Below are 20,071 nucleotides of genomic sequence, written 5' to 3' on the forward strand. Positions count from 1 at the left end.
ACTTAAAATGCTGCCTCCGGACTTGAACTCCTCAGTATGTCCACTGAAGAAAACACAACTCTCAACTTTCAGGTTGTGAATATTTTTTTTCAGTTGACAATACCTTACCCCTTCTATAACTGTTATGGTAACCTACTGTGTTAGGGGGGGTCCCTACCCTAGGTTTGATTGACAACACATTACTGCCAGGAACGTATGAAAGAGTTTATTACTTCCATAATGGAAGTGTCTGGGGAGGGCAGGGAAGGCCTCTTAAGCAGGTGGGAAATGCCTTGACAGAACAAGGCAAGGAGCCTGGCCTGAGTTTTTTTCGTTTGTTTTTTTAATTTTTATTGGAGTATAGTTGATTTACAATGTTGTGTTAGTTTCTGCTGTACAGCAGAGAGAATCAATTATACATAAACATATATCCACTCTTTTTTAGATTCTTTTCCCATATAGGTCATTACAGAGGACTGAGTAGGGTTCCCTGTGCTATACAGTAGGTCTCTATTAGTTATCTATTTTATTTATTTTAATTTAAAAAAAATTTTTGGCCGCACCACGCAGCACATGGGTCTAGTTCCCAGACCAGGGATTGAACCTGTGCCTCCTGCATTGGAAGTGGAGAGTCTTAACCACTGGACACCAGGGAAGTCCCTCTATTTTATATATGTTAGTGTGTATATGTCAATCCCAATCTCCCAATTTAACCTTCCCCACCCCCCTTTCCCCCCAGTAACCATGTTTGCTTTTCACATCTGTGACTCTATTTCTGTTTTATAAATAAGTTCAGTTGTGCCATTTTTTTAGATTCCACATATAAGCGATATAATATGATATTTGTCTTTCTCTGTCTGACTTACTTCACTCAGTATGAGAATCTCTAGGTCCATCCATGTTGCTGCAAATTTTTGCCTGAGGGATTTTTTTATTTGTTTGTTTTAATTGAGATTAGGAGGTGGACTAGTGTGAGATTTTGAACATAAAGGCAGAGGCTACCAAGGATTTAATCTCTTACCAGCACCAAAGAAGTAAGCACTCAGGGCTTCTTGTCATCTTGTACAGATGTGGGGCACCAGGAGAAGGAAGGATGAGGCTTTAAAAGTTGTCAGCAGTCAAACATAAAAAAATGGAGTCAGACTTCTAGATTCTCATCTGGCATGTAAAGAGCTTAGAAGGGGACATTCCTATAATCCTCACCAGAAAAAAGCAAACAAACTTAAAATTAACGACTCAGATCTATCAAACCATTAATCACAGGGCCGACTGCTGTCTCCAAAATTGGAGAGACAGTAAAATAGCAATTTTGAAATATGCCCACAATATTCTGCTCTTAACAATGCCTGTCCTCAAAAGATTCTGTTTTGCCAGTGCCTAACTGACATGGTGGGAGGTTGAAGTAGGAGATAGATGGGCCCCTGGGCCAGACAGCTGGTGTTTGTCAAGTGGAGCAAAACTGAAGTTTTGTCCTCAGCCAGACAAGAATGATGCCCGTTTCCCTTCCTCCACTGATATGGAGGGAATGAACTAGCAGTGGGGAATTTGTTGCAGCAAAAATAGAAATGAAGTTTTTCCTCTCCTGAGAACAAGGAAAGTTAAGGGAACAGTGATCAGGCTAGAGAAGAAACAAACAGGCCTGAAAGAGTTAATCACTCCTAGCTATATTTTAACTGGTACTAATCTGTAGTGTCTGTAACTAGATTAGTCCTTCACAAAGCTAACCTATCACTACCTGACACTATGTGAATTACATCCTGCACCTATCACCCCCTAATTCTGTGTGATGTAAATTACATCCTGCACCTGGTGTTTAAGCTCCCTGCACTCCCTTGTTACAAGTCACCCCTTGTCGCTTTTTGCATTTCAGAAAGAAGGTCACAGGCCAATAAACCAGAGACAAACAGGCCCAGTTACCGGGATGGGCTGCCTGACTCCAGCTGTGACTGTTTTGAAATAATGCAAGAAGAAGAAAAATGCAAGACCTTCATGACTTCGATCCTTATCATACACCCCCGGACTTCGAGCCCCACCTATAAGATCTCCTCTGACTCCTCAGGAAGTGAGGGCACAGTTCTTGAGGTGCTAGCCTGCTGCGTTTTCCCCTTTGCCTGGCAAAGAATTAAAAGCTATCTTTCTTTTCCTCCAAAAACTCTGTCTCCATATTTCTGTTCAACATCAGTGCACAGAGAGCCAAGGTTTTTTTGGCAATAGGGGAAATTTGCTAACTTGAGTCCCCTCTAGCCTTTCTGCCTGACCTAAGTTGAGAGAGAGAGAGACCTCAGAAAGACTTGTGAGGTTGAGAGTTTTGTTTTGTTTAAACCCCAACAGCAAACACGTGGTGTGTTTTCTGAAACCACTTCACCAGCTCTCCAATTCCAACTGGGTGTCTTACAACTCAATTCTACCACTAACCAAAGTTAACATCAAATTCCACAGTTGAAGGGCCCAGTCCTGTTGTTGGGGGAACCTCTGACCGAAACTGCCCACCCTGGCCAGACACGATAGTAACCACTTGCAATGAGTTATCTTACAACAGGAGGTTCTGGTAAGGAATGAACTAACAGCTACCACCAACCATAAGAATTCGGCAAAGGTCAATAGGAGAAAAGAGATGCCAGTCCGTATATCTTACCAACCTCCCAGAATCCTTCTCACTGGACTCCATCTTGGCTGAGCGATGGGCGTGCCACCAGGAAGGACCCTGAGTCAGAATGATCGGCCAGAGACAACCCAGAAACGAACCCCATTACTATAAAACGTGAGACTTTGAGCCATGTGGCAGAGCAGTTCTTCTGGGTTCCCCTACCCTGCTGCTCTCCACCCGGGCGCCCCTTCCCAGTGAAATCTCTCGCTTTGTCAGCATGTGTGTCTCCTTGGACAATTCATTTCTGAGTGTTAGACAAGAGCCCATTCTCAGGCCCTGGAAGGGGTTCCCCTTCCTGCAACACCACAAGACGGCCCCCGTGTCAGATGCCAGCATCAAATGCAAGGCCCAGGCCACACACGTTTCTGGATGGTTGACTACAAATTCGGAAGTTCCCTATAACCCCTCATGTCTGTTAATTTGATAGAATGACTATTAGAACTAAGAAAAATGCTTTACTTATTATTATCAGTTTATCTGAAAAGATACAAGTCAGGGGGCTTCCCTGGTGGCGCAGTGGTTGAGAGTCCACCTGCCGATGCAGGGGACACGGGTTCGTGCCCCGGTCCGGGAAGATCCCACATGCCGCGCACTGGCTAGGCCCGTGAGCCGTGGCCGCTGGGCCTGCGCGTCCAGAGCCTGTGCTCCGCAATGGGAGAGGCCACAACAGTGAGAGGTCCGCGTACCGAAAAAAAAAAAAAAAATATATATATATATATATATATATTAGGTGTTAGGATTAAATGAGATCTGGGTAAGGTGTTTGCACAGTCCCTGATATATGGTGAGCATTAAATAATTTTTATTTCCATTAATAATACTATTGATTTTATTATTAAATAAATGAACGCATAAATTTTCCTCCCTGGAAAAAAGCATACCGCGTCTGTTTGACATGCACCACGGAGGACAAATAGTTGATAATGATGCTGTGAATTAGAGACGCAGGGCTTTGGGAAGGCGGGGAGGGACCTGGAATTTATGGATTTAATGCCAGCCCTAGGAAGAGCTAGGCTGGGGCGACAGGTTCGTGGATTTGAGATTCTGCTTCCCCAAACATTTGGAGAACTCAGGAGAAAACGGGTCCTCTTGGGGAGAAAGGTGGCACTGGGGTCCCCACAGACTAAAGCTCCACCCACACTTAAAGACCAGACACAGAGTCTGAAGACTCTACCCGAGGTCAATGCACAATCTGAGGAGAGACGGGTTGCGGGGTGCAGAGCTGCCCAGAGAGGCTCTGGGCCAAAGTCACCACGCACAGCGATGGGACAGGACGCCCGAAGTCTCGGCTGCTGGCCCAGCCCCCGCGCTGAGAGCTGGAGGGGACTTAGGTCTGAGCTGAGCCCCAGGCGGACTTGGGTCTGCAGACTCCGGAGTTGACCGCAGCAGGGTACGGGTCCCACAGTGGCAGGTTCCGACTCAACCCCTCCTCCCTGTCCTGGGACACCTGGCCCCTCAACTCACCATTTCCTGGCTTCTGGGGTCCCCCTGGGGTCCTCCCTTCCACTCCTGCCGCCTCTGCAGTTCACAGCATCATATACGCTGCAGACAGACACCTGGGACCCGGGAGAGCCGATGAAACGCTACGCTGAGCACCTACAGGTGCCTCTAAGCGGTCGGCTAAGTGTTGCCCCACCCACCTTCCCGTGCTGTGCCCCTGATTGGACAAGTCATGAGACCCCACCCCCTTTCCCTGAGTGACAACAGGGCAGAAGGTCATGAAGTGGTTGAACTTAATGAGTTTCAGCCAGTGGGCTGGAACTTGTCCCCTCCAGGGAAGTTTGCTTTTAAACAAGACTTTTTCATAGGTGTTCCTAACCAATATTGTGCATAATCACACAGTGAAAGCCACAGAGCTTATGGGAAAAATGGGATTGGGTGGGGTTCAACACTCAAAACTTGTCACTGACATTTAAAGAAAAAAAAAAGGGGGCTTCCCTGGTGGTGCAGTGGTTGAGAGTCCGCCTGCCGATGCAGGGGACACGAGTTCGTGCCCCGGTCCGGGAAGATCCCACATGCCGCGGAGCGGCTGGGCCCGTGAGCCATGGCCGCTGGGCCTGCGCGTCCGGAGCCTGTGCTCCGCAACGGGAGAGGCCACAACAGTGAGAGGCCCGCGTACCGCAAAAAAAAAAAAAAAAAAAAGGAATCTAATAAAACAGCATTTTACATATATTGAATGGTTAAGAAATACAAAAGCACTACAAGAAACAGAGCACTTTACCTTGAAAGAGGCCTGTCCTTTGCTTGTAGAAGTGATCATCAGAAGGATTGACACTTGTGAGTTATAATGAAGAGGTGGAAGGAGAGTTAACTAAAATCAGAGAGAAAGTCAGAGCCCAGATGGATATGGGGACCCCTCATAACACCTGAGAGGCACTGAATGCGCTGGCAGTGTCTTGAGCTGTGCGCATGTGTTTTGTGTATTTCTGAGCAGCTAGGTTCACCTGGGTGCCGTTTTCTGCAGTTAACTCCTATTTCTCTTGTGTGCCTTGCAGATGAAATTGCACATAAGCAAACATGAAATTAACATTATGCTCAAATTGTTTCCAAATTTATCAATACCCAGAAAAATATCATGTTTTCAAAACAAGCATTATAGCAGAACTGACTGCATTTAGATGTAGATATAATTTTTTTCTGAACCATTTGAAAGTTGAAAATATCATGACACTTCACCATTAAATATTTCAGCATGAATCACCCAGAATCAGGACATTGTCCTGTGTAACCATAATACCAATACCACGCTTCAAAAGTTAAGACTATTTTGGTATAATCTAATATTCAGTCCATATCAAACCAAGCAGAACCTGTGGGGACTTTACAGGGGACAGACCCCAGTATCCCCCACCTGATACTTATATTGTAGAAAATCTTTAGCCTCCTAGGCCTTCCCGGAGTTCCAAAGAGCAAATTTAATAAGAGAAGGGGGAGAATGCTGAAACAAAGGAAGAGGGTCAAGAAAGACAAAATAATAATAGTTTAGCCAGAAAACAAATTCAAGGACCGAGTTCCTCCTCAAGGGTATATATAATAATCTGAGCTGTATCTTTGAATTGTTTTTCTGATAATAAAACTCCCACCAGGTGGAAGATGTTAACTGCATGCTGACCACAAACACATGGACCCCAGAGTGGCTGGAACCAGAAAGTTGATGCTGTTAACTCCTGAAATACCACCCTGTTACCTCACCATCCACACCGGTCAGAGAATTGTGCAGCATGACCCTCTTCCTCACTTTGTCTATAAAACACTTCCCTTAAAGCCACTGGGGGAGTCCAATTTGTTGATAAGTCCAACAAAGTTAGCCTAGGTACCCAACTAACACAATCGGCTATATAGTACTGTACTGTAATAGATTTATAATACTTTTCACACAAATAATACATAAAAAACATCTTTTTGCCTCCACTCTCTCAATTATTTTCACTTTTTTTTCCATTGTTATCCCCTGGTGCTTCTTCACTGTACCAGCTACGTCACCGCTGCTTTTACACCTGCTTCCAGACATCCCGGGCTTGAAATAAAGATCCTGTGCTACTGTACTCTATAGGTACTGTACAGTAAAGTACACAAAAGCACAACCACTTGTAGAGGATGCACGCACGTGCCAATGTATGCCAGACACGTGAACTCACTTACATGATTGGACATGCGAACCCATGTTCGCATCTTTGAAAGTTCGCAACCTCAAGGTTCATGTGTAGGGGATTTACCGTATTCCAACTGTCTTCAAATATTTCCTTTTTTGTAGGAGGCTTTTTTCAAACTACGATTCAATCCACCTTCCTATATCAATTAGGTTATTGACTTTTTAGTGTCTTTTGATTTAGTCCTACTCAGAACCTCACCTCCCCCCCCCGCTCTTTTTTATTATGACATTGACTCTTAATGACGCCAGAACAGAATCTGGCTTTGTCTGCTTGCTTTAAATATACTCTTGAATAAAACTATACTTGAAAGGAATTATTCATAAAGTAAGTCTTATTAAATGAGAAAATTGGGTAAATTGGAAAAAAATGTTAGTGGGCAAATTGCTCCTCAGGCAAGTTCTCAAATGAGGCATTGAAGGATAAACGTGCCCAGGAGTGTCCTCAAAGTTGCCCTGGTAGGAGGAAGAAACGGGCTCAAGCCAAGACTAGTTGTTCTTCCTGATTACCTATCTCTCATATGTTCCTATGCCAATCCAACCCAGCATAAGGGTTTTGAAAGATTTCAGGGTTGAGCAAGAAAAAAGATATGACCACACACAAGGTGGCAGTAGCACACACAAGCTTTACTAGGCAACACGTGGACAAGTATGCATGCGGGGGAGGTATCTGGGAGCATGACATTTTGAAGAGGTCATGGCACGGAAATCACTACTCAGAAGGGTAGAAGGGCAAGGGAACTCTCACTAGAGAGAGGGGAGGTGGTCAGTGAGGAAACTTACATGTCTAGTTGATATCACTCAGCAGCCTCGCGGGGATCTCTGGCTTAGACCACTCTAAAGGACAGCAGGGATTAAGGCATTTTACAGCCACAGGGTTTATCTTTTTTATGGTATCACATGTTGTGTGCAGTTTCACAGGGTGTGCAAAGCAGGCAGATTCTAAACGAAATGGCAACTTTATCAAACAGTAAGCCTCTATATTAACAAGGGATTGATTCTAGAGCCTCTGTATTCTTATTCAATATTTTGGTTTTTTCCTCTGATAATGAACTCTGGATATTATTTTGGTATATTACTATTTTCCATATTCTCTCTCATGTTCCCCCACCCCAAATGTCTTAGTTCTCCTTTAAAAATTCCCTTCCTTGTGAATTTGAGAATCTACATCTTTACTTTCTAAAAATTACATTATGGTTTTAACTATATTATATTAAATCAAATACTTTGGGCAAAAATCAGCTATTTCCAATACTGTAACCATTGATAAAGATGGTACATATCTACTTAATCAGGGCTTTTATTTCCTGCCATATTACTTCATCATAATGTGTTTCCTTTTCTCTATTGTATTTGTTAATTTATTTTAAAAATATTTATTTATTTGGTTGCTGGGTCTTAGTTGCGGCAGGTGGGCTCCTTAGTTGCAGAGGTGGGCTCCTTAGTTGAGGCTCCAGGGCTCCTTAGTTGAGGCTCCAGGGCTCCTTAGTTGCAGCTCCAAGGGTCCTTAGTTGCAGCACATGGGCTCCCCAGTTGTGGCATGCAAACTCTTAGTTGTGGCATCCATGTGGGATCTAGTTCCCTGACCAGGGATTGAACCTGGGCTCCCTGCATTGGGATTGCGGAGTCTTTATCCACTGCACCACCAGGGAAGTCCCTATCGTGTTTAAAATTCATTGATTTGTCATTATTTTTATGATTACCTTCCTTCCAATCCTCCAAATTTACTCTTCTCTTCTTTTTAAAATCTCCTGAGGCGGGAGCTCAGATTATTGATTTCAGACATTTCTTCTCGTCTAACATAAGCATATAGTGCAATGAGTTTCACTCTCGGCACTATTTTATTTCCATTCTACAAACTTTGAAGTGCTGTATTTTCATGTTCATTACTTTTGTCTATTTAAAAAAATTTTTTGACGGGTTTCAATTTTTACCATAGGTTAATTTATAAGTATGTTGAATAATTTCCAATTATTTGGAGATTTTCCAGTCATTTTTATGTTATTGATTTTTTTTTTTTTTTTTTTTTGTGGTACGTGGGCTTCTCACTGTTGTGGCCTCTCCCGTTGCGGAGCACAGGCTCTGGACGCGCAGGCTCAGTGGCCATGGCTCACAGGCCCAGCCGCTCCGTGGCATGTGGGATCCTCCCGGACCGGGGCACGAACCCGTGTCCCCTGCATCGGCAGGCAGACTCTCAACCACTGCACCACCAGGGAAGCCCGATGTTATTGATTTTGAAATTGGTTCCATCATGGTCAGTGAACATCCTCTGTATGATTTCAATTCTTTTATATTTCTTGAGTGTTTTTTTAATGGCCCAGAATATGTCCTATTTTGGTGGATGTTTTATGGGGGCTTGACAGTAACGTGTATTCTGATGTTGTTGAATGGAGTGTACTATAAATTTCAACCCAGTGTTCTATAAATGTCAACATGATACTGATGTTTGATGGTTGCTCAGTTTTTCTATATTCTTGCTGACTTTTTGTTGAGTAACACTATCAATTCCTGAGAGGAGCTACTGAAGTCCCCAGTTATAATTTTGGATTACTCTATTTTTACTTTCAGTTATGTCAGTTATTTTTTTAGATTTTGATTTTATCGTGAATATTTTCAAAAGTACAGAAGACCTTAAAGAATTTTAGGTGAACACCTGCATACTCACAACATAGATTTTACCATTTTTTATACTTGCTTTGTCTCATAGCTATGAACAATATATCAATGAACCCATGTTATGTTTTGATATGTCTCACTCTTTTTTCCCAGCTTTATTAAGGTATGATTGACAAATTAAAATTATATTACTTAGGTTGTACAATGTGGTTTCTCTTCTTTTTAAGATGCAAAATATCATGATATATCAAGTTTTTGTTTCATGTATTGGGTTGGCCAAAAGGTTCGTTCGGGTTTTTCCAAAAGAGCGTACAGAAACCCGAAGGAAATTTTTGGCCAACCCAATACTCTGATTCTCTGTTGTAATCACTATGTTCTTGGTGGATTGACATTTTATCATCAGGTAATGTGCTTTTTTGTCCCTAGTAAATTTTTTGATACAAAATATACTTTATTTCACGGATACAGATACTCGGGATTTTATTATTACTATTGGGTTGACCAAAAAGTGACTTTGGTCTTTAAGTAAAAATAAAAGACACATTTTTCATTTTCACCAAGGACTTTATTGAACAATGTATTCACCTTTTTGCTCCACTACCCTCCCTCTGCCATTTTCAGGCAACTTCATAATTCCATCTTCCCAAAACTTTTTATCTTTTTGAGCAAAGTACTGTTCCAGGTGCCTTTTACAGTCTTCCAGGGAATTGAAATTTTTTCCATTAAGAGAATTTTGTAAATATCGAAATAAATGGAAATCCAAAGGTGCAATATCTGGTGAATATGGTGAATGAATCAGAACTTCCCAGCCAAGCTGTAACAGTTTTTGCCTGGTCATCAAAGAAACATGCGGTCTTGTGCTATCCTGATAGAAGATTTTGCGTTTTCTGTTGTCTAATTCTGGACAATTTTCGACGAGTGCTGCTTTAAGCTGGTCTACTTGGGAGCAGTACTTGTTGGAATTAATCGTTTGGTTTTCCAGAAGGAGCTTATAATAGCGGACTCCCTTACAATCCCACCATATGCACAGCATCACCTTTGGATGAAGACCGGCTTTTGGTGTGGTTGGTTCATTTCGCTTGCTCCATGATCTCTTCCATTCCATGTTATTGTATAGTATCCACTTTTCATCACCTGTCACAATTTGTTTTAAAAACGGAACGTTTTCATTATGTTTAAGTAGAGAGTCGCATGTGGAAATACGGTCAAGAAGGTTTTTTTCGATTAACTTATGTGGAACCCAAACATCAAAGTGATTAACATAACCATGCTGGTGCAAATGATTTTCAACGCTTGATTTGGATATTTTGAGTATGTCGGCTATCTCCTGCGTGGTATAACATTGATTGTTCTCAATTAATGTCTTGATTTGATAGCTGTCAACTTCAACCGGTCTACCTGGCCGTGGAGCATCATCCAGCGAGAAATCTCCAGCACGAAACTTTGCAAACCACTTTTCACATGTTCGATCAGTCACAGAAACTTCTCCATACACTGCACAAATCTTTCTCTCTTTTTTTGCATTTCAGTTGCTTTTTTACCTTTCTTGAAATATTAAAGCATAATACGCTGAAAATGTTGCTTTTTTTCTTCCATCTTCAATATTAAAATGGTTACACAAAAATTCACCAATTTTGATGTTTTTTTTGAATGCACACTTATATAACAGCTGTCACAATACAATCTAACAAAATTGTTTCGAATGAGGTTAAAGACAACCAAGTGCTACTGGAGCCATCTTATGGAAAAAACAGAATGAACATTTTGGCCAATCCAATGTTATTATTGTTTACATGTTATAACTTTTCCAATACATACAGTAAATTTACACTTGTTAAAATTGAAATTAGGTTTAAAGAAAACCACATTCCATTTATTTTTTGAGGGGTATCCCACTGTAGTAACGGGTCCTGTTGATTATCCATTCATGCAGTGAAGGATGTTGGAGTACCATCCAGGTTTTGGCAATTATAAATTGACCTTCTAAGAAGCATTTCTACCTGCAGGTTTCATGAATATAAGTTTTTATTCCTGAAAAGCAACTATCTTGAGTGGGAAAGTTGCATCAATTGTTGTGTGATATAATAGTATAAAAGAAAATACTGCACCGATATCTCAAGCAATTGTACTATTTTGCACTCCCACCAGCAATGGATGAGAGATCCAGTTGTTCCACGGCTTAAACAGCCTTTAGTATCATCAGCAATTTTCATTGTGGCCATTTTTATGGGTCTGTATTATGCAATTAATGTGCTTCTAGTATGGAAGTTTGAAGGCATAAATAATATAATGATTCCATCCAGCAATCCCACTCCTGGGCATATATCTGGACAAAACTATAATTCCAAAAGACACATGTACCCCAATGATCATAGCAGCACTATTCACAATAGCCAAGACATGGAAGTAACCTAAATGTCCATTCACGGACAAATGGATAAAGAGGATGTAGTATATATATAAAATGGAATACTCCTCAGCCATAAAAAGGAATGAAATAATGCCATGTGCAGCAACATGGATGGACCTAGAGATTATCATACAAAGTGAAGTCAGTCAGAAAGAGAAAGACAAATACCATATGATATCACGTATATGTGGAATCTAAAATATGACACAAATGAACTTATCTAGGAAACAGAAACAGACTCACAGACATAGAGAACAGACTTTCAGACTTGTGGTTGCCGAGAGGAAGTGGGGGTGGGGGAGGGATGGATTGGGAGTTGCGGATTAGCAGGTGCAAACTATCATACAGAGAATGGATAAACAATAAGGTCCTACTGTATAACACAGGGAACTACTGAATATATTCAACATCCTGTAATAAAGCATAAGGAAAAGAATATGAAAAAGAATATGTATATGTATAACTGAACCACTTTGCTGTACAGCAGAAATTAACACAATATTGTAAATCAACTGTACTTCAATAAAATAAATTAAAAAGAACATAATGATTCTACATAAAAAAGGGAGATAGGATAATATATTTTGAATATTTTAATTTGTGAACAGCAAGCAACTTGGAAATGTGTAAAACTGTCAGAAATTCCTAAAATTTAAAAACTGCAATGAAGGCATTGTATTGTCTTCTGACGAATGGCTGTAACACCACATATGAGTGTATATAGCTAAAACCCCCAAACTGAACATGAGCCTCTAATTTCAACAATGACTTTCATGAGATGGTGAATGGCAGAGGAAAAAGGTAAATGGGTGGCAAAGACCAAAACCCAAACTACAGTAAACTTTGCAAGACACCTTGATTCCTTCAATTAATAATTCACACATTGGTGCACACCCACACAGGTATCACAGTTGTACTCCAAGAAGTATGAACTACAGACATTAAAAATAACTTCAGAAACAGATCAGCCAATTGCAAGATATGGGTTTTAATAAAATCCTGACTCAAATGTTGATGAAATGTAAACTCAAGAAACAACGTTGAAAAACTAGAACCTCTGTATACTGACTAGATGATTGATTACGGAAACAACTTATTTTTATTTTTGTGTACGATAATGTTGTTGTGCTTGTGTTCCAAAGGTTCTCAACTGGAAGAGAAACTGAAATATTTCAGTGAAATATTGCTGATGTGCTCTCAGCAATAAGCAGCTGGTTAATTATTGGGAAGTGGATGTAAGGATAAACAAGGCCAGACTGTTGATTAGTTGACAATATTTGAAGGAAGTGGTGGGCTCACAGAAGTTAGTTTTCTATACGATCAGATTTGGAGCGTTTTGAAAATTGTTCAGAATGAAATTTTAATAAAATATTATACTAACTGTTCACATTACAATACTAAAAAACTGAAACATTGCAAATATAAAGGAATTCTTTAATTTCCTGACCTAGTGAAGCTATCTCTCTGTCTGGCTTCTGTGAATTAAGAAGCCACCAATTATTCATTTATCACATGTTTACTGAGTAAACATTTATTGAATAAACATGCTTATTTTGTGTTCTATGCTGTGAGCCAAGTCAATGAATTTCCTTGACTCTGGATCTAGTGTGGCAGTGAAGGCAATGAGATTCCTGTCAAGGTTCTCCAAGTGGAAAACACTCCTCCTTGGAGTATGATCATTGTTAAGGTTCCAAAATCAAAGCTACAAAAGTTGGTCCGGGAAATTATTCCAGTAACTGACCTCTGGAATATGCAGCTCGTCAGCCTTCCTGGGTGTCTAGAACACAAACCATGTTTTTCTGCTTTGCCTCAGTTTCATGGTCTTCTTGTATCCTCTGTGAGGTTGGGGCATTTTTTTTTGAGCTTTCTAAAAATAACATAAAATGTGAAATTTGAGCAAAATCGGAAAAAAGTCTGCCATCCATGGAGAACGTTCTTAGCTCATTTGGATATTCTGCCCTTCTTCTCTCCCTGGAGAAATGTGTCTCAAAGGAGAGAGTGTATCACAATCATCTAGAGGGTTTTTAAACCTCAGATTACTGGACCTCAACTCAAATAGGTCTGGGGTGGGAATGGAGAATTTTCATTTCTAAGAGATTCCCAGGTGATGTTGAAGCCTCTGATACAGGCACCACACGTTGAGACCAGGATTTTGGGACATTATGAAGCGGATGTGAGACAAGGACAGAAAGATAAAGGTCATAAGCCAGTGTCTGGTCAAATCCAGACAGATTTATGTAATAAATTATTCAAAGACTAAAATTTACTTTCTCAAAGATTTAAAAATCCATCTGCTACCTATATTTATGCAAAGATGTCATCTTTTCAGTGATACACTAAAATAAGTTGGCAAGTAGAGCTTAAGATTCCAAATTCTCTCTCCACATAATCCAATTATAAGATTCTAGTCTCAATCATCTGTTTAAAATATAAAATTGATCACTTCAACAAAAATTTTCATATATATCTGGTAATTTATTACATGGATTTGGTCACAGGGTTATGAGGTGGAGAAGTCCCAGAAACTGCCATCTCCAAGCTGGAGAACCAGAAAAGCTGGTGGTATAATTGAGTCTAAGTCTGAAGTCATGAGAACTAGGAAATCTGATTTCCAAGGTCAGGAAAAGATGGATGTCCTAGCTAAGGAAGAGTGAATGGATTCACCCTTCCTTCACCTTTTTTGTTCCATTTGGGCCCTCAGCAAACTGGATGAAACACACCCATATTGGACAGGGTGGATCTGTTTATTCAGTCTACCCAATCAAATGCTAACCTCTTCCAGAAAACCCTCAAGAACACCCCCAAAATAATGCTTAATTACCTAACTGGGTATCCCTTAGCACAGTTACAAAATACTGACCATCACACATGGCTTTATCCAGCCAACACCAATAGAAACATAACAAGGTGACCTACGTAGTTTAAAATATTATAGAACCCACGTGAAAGAATATAAACATAAGCAGAGGAAATATAAACATAAGCAGAGGAAACTAGTTCTTATAACATTTGTATTTAACAAAAAATATTGATATATCAGCATTTCAAAATGTACTCCACATCAGAACGAAGAACAAGATACGTTATATCCCTTTCTTCTTTCTGAGCCTTGAAATATAGTGTTTTATGCTTACAGCACATGTCAATTTAAAAGTTAAATTTAACCCTGTTTTATTTGATCTCTATGGAGATTTCATATGATTTACAGTTGTAAGAGAACATTCACACAGAGTATTAGTTTATCCTCTTTTATGGAGTACTTATTATAGAGTTTGACCTATTTTTCCAGGGGGTTTTCAGTAGTGTGTTTCATTTGACAGAACTACTGTATTTACGTTATTTGACTTCATGTATATTACCAGATGTATGTAACGCTTATCTCTCTCCCCACACAGGGTTTCCACCCCCTATGTCCTTCTTGTGAATTTTGATAAATACTGATTCCTAATATATCTTAATATGATCTAAGTTACAATTTTCCCCTATGTATTTGAGTTTTATTGTATTAAAGGGAATATATTTTCTCCTCATTACAAAACTTATCTTTTTCAAAACTTAATGCTGGGTATAGTGTTTTTGTTAGAACTAAAATTAAGAATTTAGTAATTAAGAAGGTATTGATTCCAGCGATAGACCAGATTACTAAACTGCAAGACAGTTCAAGAGCAAATATGCCAGCAAAAGCCAAGAATGAACAATATAGGAAAACTAAGAACAGAGCTAAAAGAGAAGTGGGATGTGATTAAAAGGGGAATAGAGAGAAAGTGGGGGAGGAACAGATATCAGAGGTGAAAATACATGAGCATGCCTCAAACTGATGAAAGACATCAACCCATGGAGGCAACTGACTCAACATTCCCTGAGTCAAGTAAATACACAAGAATTGATGTGCTACACTATGGTCTAAAAAACAACATTAATGTAAAAGATTTGAGAGAATACAGAGAACAAACAAGCACAAAAAAGGCTAACTGGTGATGTCTAAACATAAATAAAAATTTGATATCCACAGGGCACCATTTTTGAAGTGCCAAAAAAACTCCTGACAAACCAGAATTCTATACCCAGCATCAATATTGCCCCAAATAAAGATGTCTTAGAAAATGTAAAATGAAACACTTCGTTGTTAGCAGCACTGTATTAGACAAAATACTAGAGTGAGTTATTAAGTCCACAGGAAAATAATCCCAGACTGAAAACCAGGAATTCAGGAAGAAATGAAGAGGAAAGAAAGGATCATTTACAAATAAATATGAATAATTTTTGTTTTATAAAGCAATTCTAGATACATCTCATGGACATTAAAATACTTGTGGCATTAAAATGCAAGACAACAGTAATAGAAATTCAGGAAAATTTAAATAGTGTTGAAAGTGTTCTATGGTATTAGCATTTGGGAAAGGTGCTAAAAGTAATTATCTGTATTAGATTATTAAGGGAAGGATTCATCATTTAATCACTAATATAACTACACAATGATGTGTATATAATTTCGACTAACAAGTTTCAAGAGAAAAAATGGATTAATAAAAGAGTCAAACCCTAGTCAATGAAGTAAAGGGAGTAAAGAGACTATTTAGGTCAAATGGTAAGGAAAGAGTAAAGTAGTTGAATTCATGCCAAATTTACCAGGAATTAGTTGAAAGGTAAATGCACAAAACATTATTATTTTTTTTTTTAGAATGGCTGTGTGATATAGACATTACAGACTTGTCAACATACATTTTGGATATTCTATTATTGATAAACATTTAAACAGTCTTTTTTTTTTTTTTTTGCTATTAAAACATCCGTTTCTGGAAAGCTTTGTATATAGAACTTCCATTCCTATTTTTGTTGACTGTGTCCATAGTGGGAGAAAAAGGAAATGTTAATACATTGATAGAAACTGCAAATACCACCCCATATACAGATGTATTACATTTTTTCACCTAGGATACTTTCTGACAGTGTTAATAACCCCATATTTTTGCATTCGTGTATAAAGATTGAGGAATCTCTCCTATCCCTTTGATATGAGATAGGGCGTGTCTCTGAATTACCCACGTACTGGATTACCCATTCGCTCTATAAAAGGGCAATCAGAGGCAGAAGTCATTGCTTTTGTCTGCAAGCCACAGGCTGTCTGCATCTCAGGAGTGGGTCACAGGACAGCTCTTGGAACTGGGGGAACCAGCATCGACCTCTTTCACAAATCAGCCTGTTCTGGTGAGAGTGTGCCATCTGTATTGAGGCAAGAATGTTCATTTGCATTTTTTTTTTTTTTTGGTAAAATCTATTTAAGTTAGTGCTTAAAAGAAGTTGTTATTGAAAGTTATATCCTAAGTATTAATATTACAAAATATTCAAGGTTTTGTATATTTTTGTATTTGAAGCTTTTTTGGAATAACAGGAGAGATTTAAAAAAATATATTGACATCACTAGGAAGTGGAAGTATATTTGTCTCTGCTCTGTTGTTCTCTGAAAAATTCTTTACCCACACTGTGCTTGATCTGTTTTCTTTCTTTCTTTTTTAAAAAATTAAGTTTTCTGCTCAAATACGTCCTCAGTTAGGCTTTCCCTAAGCTTTTCATCATCAGTAATTTTACTTAATTTCTTCCTCCCTTTATCCCTTCTTATTTCACTTCCCCCATATTTCCCTCATTCTCTGTCTCAATGTGGACCTTACTATTTTATCACAACATTTCTTATACCTAACACTAGATTAGACATTCATTAGTATATTACCCCTCTCCTCTCACCAAGATCCAAATACACTGGGGCAATGACTTTGTTAAGTGAAATTCTGAACCCTGGCTTTTTGTACACAACTTCGTGTATATTAGGTGCTCTATCATTAGGAGGATCAAGTAATTTTCCCTGAAAACTGGGATATCTTGAGTAATGAAAAGGATAGTATTAATAATTATGGTAGAAGAAAAGGAATGAACGGATTTCCCCTTTAAGAAATATCTTTGAGGACAGATAAGAGACTTAAGAGGAAAGGTGTACTGATAGATGTAAATTTTAAACATATTATTTAGATTATAGAGTCTTATGGATTAGACAGAGAAAGGATTTGGAATCCTAATGACAATTGATTGCAGTCTACCACAAAAGAGATTATATCACTACATGATTGTAGTTAAGTGAATTTATTTGTAAAATTTAGAAAAATCCTTTTTGTAGTCTGAATAGTTTCTTTCAAAAAAGATATCTGAACTCATTGTAAGGGCAAAGCAATAGGTAAGCATTTTGGTGTAAAACTTTAAAGTCCACATTAGTGATCTCTTCATTGAATATCCAATTTAGTGAGGAAAACTGTATCAAAAATAGATAACAAAGCAGAGAAAATTAAAAGTTCGGAAAAAATCAATGTAGAGGAAATGTAATAAGAAGTTTGATTACTGGATCAGGAAAGGTCACTCGGTTCAAAATGACGTTTTGCAGAAAAACGGAAAGTTGCTCAAGATTGGTTCAAGGGTGGCAGCGGCTCCAGAGCAGTAGCAGCATCACCAGGTCCCCGGTGGAGGTGCTCCTACAGGTGTTGTTGCTGGAGCAGCAGAGGTTCTGTTCTCAGCGCAGGGCCGGGACCCTCCGGTTCATGATAGTCTTCGGAGGTCTCCCTTATCCCCCTCAGCTTCAGGAAAATGGCTCAAGCGAGTAAGCCTGCGATGAAGAGAACTTCAACATCGGTTCCTTTGGAGAGGAATAAGAAAGAAAAGGAACAATTCTGTAAACTCTTTATTGGTGGCTTAAGCTCTGAAACGACGGAAGAAAGTCTGAGGAACTACTACAAGCAACGGGGAAACCTTACAGACTGTGTGTTAATAAGGCATCCTGCCAGCCAAAAACCAGGAAGATTTGGTTTTGTCACGTTTTCATACATGGCTGAGGTGGATGTTGCCATGGCTGCCAGACCTCATTCCATTGATGGGAAAACGGTTGCCCCCAAACGTGCTGTCCCAAGAGAGGACTATGGAAAGCCGGGGGCTCTTGTCACCGTGAAGAAGCTGTTTGTTGGTGGAATTGAAGGAGATACTGAGGAGCATCATCTTAGAGATTACTTTGAGAAATATGGAAAAATCGATGCCATTGAGATAATTACTGATAGGGAGTCTGGAAAGAAAAGAGGCTTTGGATTTGTTACTTTTGATGACCATGATCCTGTGGGTAAGCTTGTGTTGCAGAAAGACCATAGCATCAATGGTCATCATGCAGAAGTAAGAAAGGCCTTGTCTTGACCTAAAATGCAGGAAATCCACAGTTCTAGAGGTGGAAGAGGAGACAATGTTGGTTTTGGAGACTCTCCTGATGGTGGTAGAAATGCTGGAGCAGGGCCAGGACGAGGAAGGAAATTTGGAGGACGATCTGATGGATTCAGGAGTGGTCGGTGGGCTTGGTCATGGCTCTAGTAGGTGCGGTGGAGGACCTGGATCTGGCAACCAGGGTGGAGGCTCCGGGGGTTGGTATGGCATCTATGGAGGAGGAAAGTGTGCAAGTGGAAATGACAATGATTTTCAGAAATCATAACCAGCAACCTTCTAACTAAGCTTAGCAAAGGGTGGAAACTTTGGCTGCAGGAACAAGGATTACACCATGGAGGAAAGTATGGTCCAGGAGGCAGTGGAGGAAGTGGGCGTTATGGAGGGACCATCCGATACTGAGCTTCTATTTGCTGTGGGCAAGCGTGAAAGCCCAGAGGCAGCAGAACATCTTCAGGTCATGGAAACTCTTCCCTCAGTCATGCAGAAATATGCAGTGATACGGCAGAAGACATCGGAGCAGATGCGGAGAGCCATTTGTGAACGGGTTGGATTATTTAAGAACATTACCTTACTATGGAGGAAAGATTGTGGAAAAAAATGCTTCTGAGACAGTTTCTTAGCTTTCTAATTGTTTCTTTCTACTGGTATTTGTAAGAGTGTAGAAGCATACCGTCTTTGATAATGTTGAAATATGTGTCGGGTGACATATGAAACAATTTTCAAGAATTTTCTCACAAGGTTTTGAAAAGCTGTTATCCAGGACCATGGTGTAATGAGACATAATGTTACAATGTATTCCTTTAAAAAACTGAAGTGTCTGTGTAGACTTAAGAAGCTATTGTACACTTATGATTTAATAAAGACTTCTAAAGGAAAAACAACTGTTGGTTGTCCTCTTTCATTGGTCATTTTTTACATTTTTATTTTTTATCTTTTAAATAAATATTTCTTAGTTTTATGAGATCACTGACATACAGCCCCATATAAGTTTAAATGCATCAAGTGCGGGTCTCGCTCAACCGAGGAGTTAGGCTCTGTTTCTGTCCTGGAAAGTGGAGTCTGCACCCCAGCCTTTCTGTCTCAGTCTAAGATTGGGGAGCCCCCTACATCATCTCTGTGACCCTGTGCGCCTGCATCCTGACCATCGCGTAGAACACCCTGGAAGGGGCAGGGCCTGGGCGCGGGGATACTCACGGTGTCACACACGGAGTAAGCTGCCAGCACGTGGAACGGGCTTTCTGCCTGGGGAAGGGGACACAGGGGTGCTTGTTTCATGCTGATGCTCTTAGTTTCATATTGTCTGACAAACCCTCATGACAAAACAGGTGTGTTTAAGAAATAAGGCAAAAAAGCAGTGAACTCTTCAGGACACCTCAGTGTGAAACATTTTTCAGGGGTAAAGTGTACATGTAAGGAAACGCATAGATCCCAGGTACACCGTGTGACGAGCTTTGACTTTCTTTATTTTTTCAGTTTGCACACAGAACAGCTCAGTCTCTGGGATGCACGGCCCGTGGGTTTT

The 20,071-nt window shown here is 39.9% G+C and overlaps 1 pseudogene; it reads left to right on the top strand.

The window, feature by feature from the left end:
* The first annotated feature begins 17,931 nt into the window (after window positions 1-17,931).
* LOC115803094 (heterogeneous nuclear ribonucleoproteins A2/B1 pseudogene) lies at window positions 17,932-19,503 on the top strand (annotated as a pseudogene).
* Window positions 19,504-20,071: the final 568 nt, after the last annotated feature.

This window comes from Delphinapterus leucas, unplaced genomic scaffold, assembly GCF_059928025.1.
Source record: "Delphinapterus leucas isolate spDelLeu-1000000601 "Yukka" unplaced genomic scaffold, BTC_Dleu_Yukka2 spDelLeu_asBTCV2_sq25, whole genome shotgun sequence".
NCBI classification, from domain to species: Eukaryota; Metazoa; Chordata; class Mammalia; order Artiodactyla; family Monodontidae; genus Delphinapterus; species Delphinapterus leucas.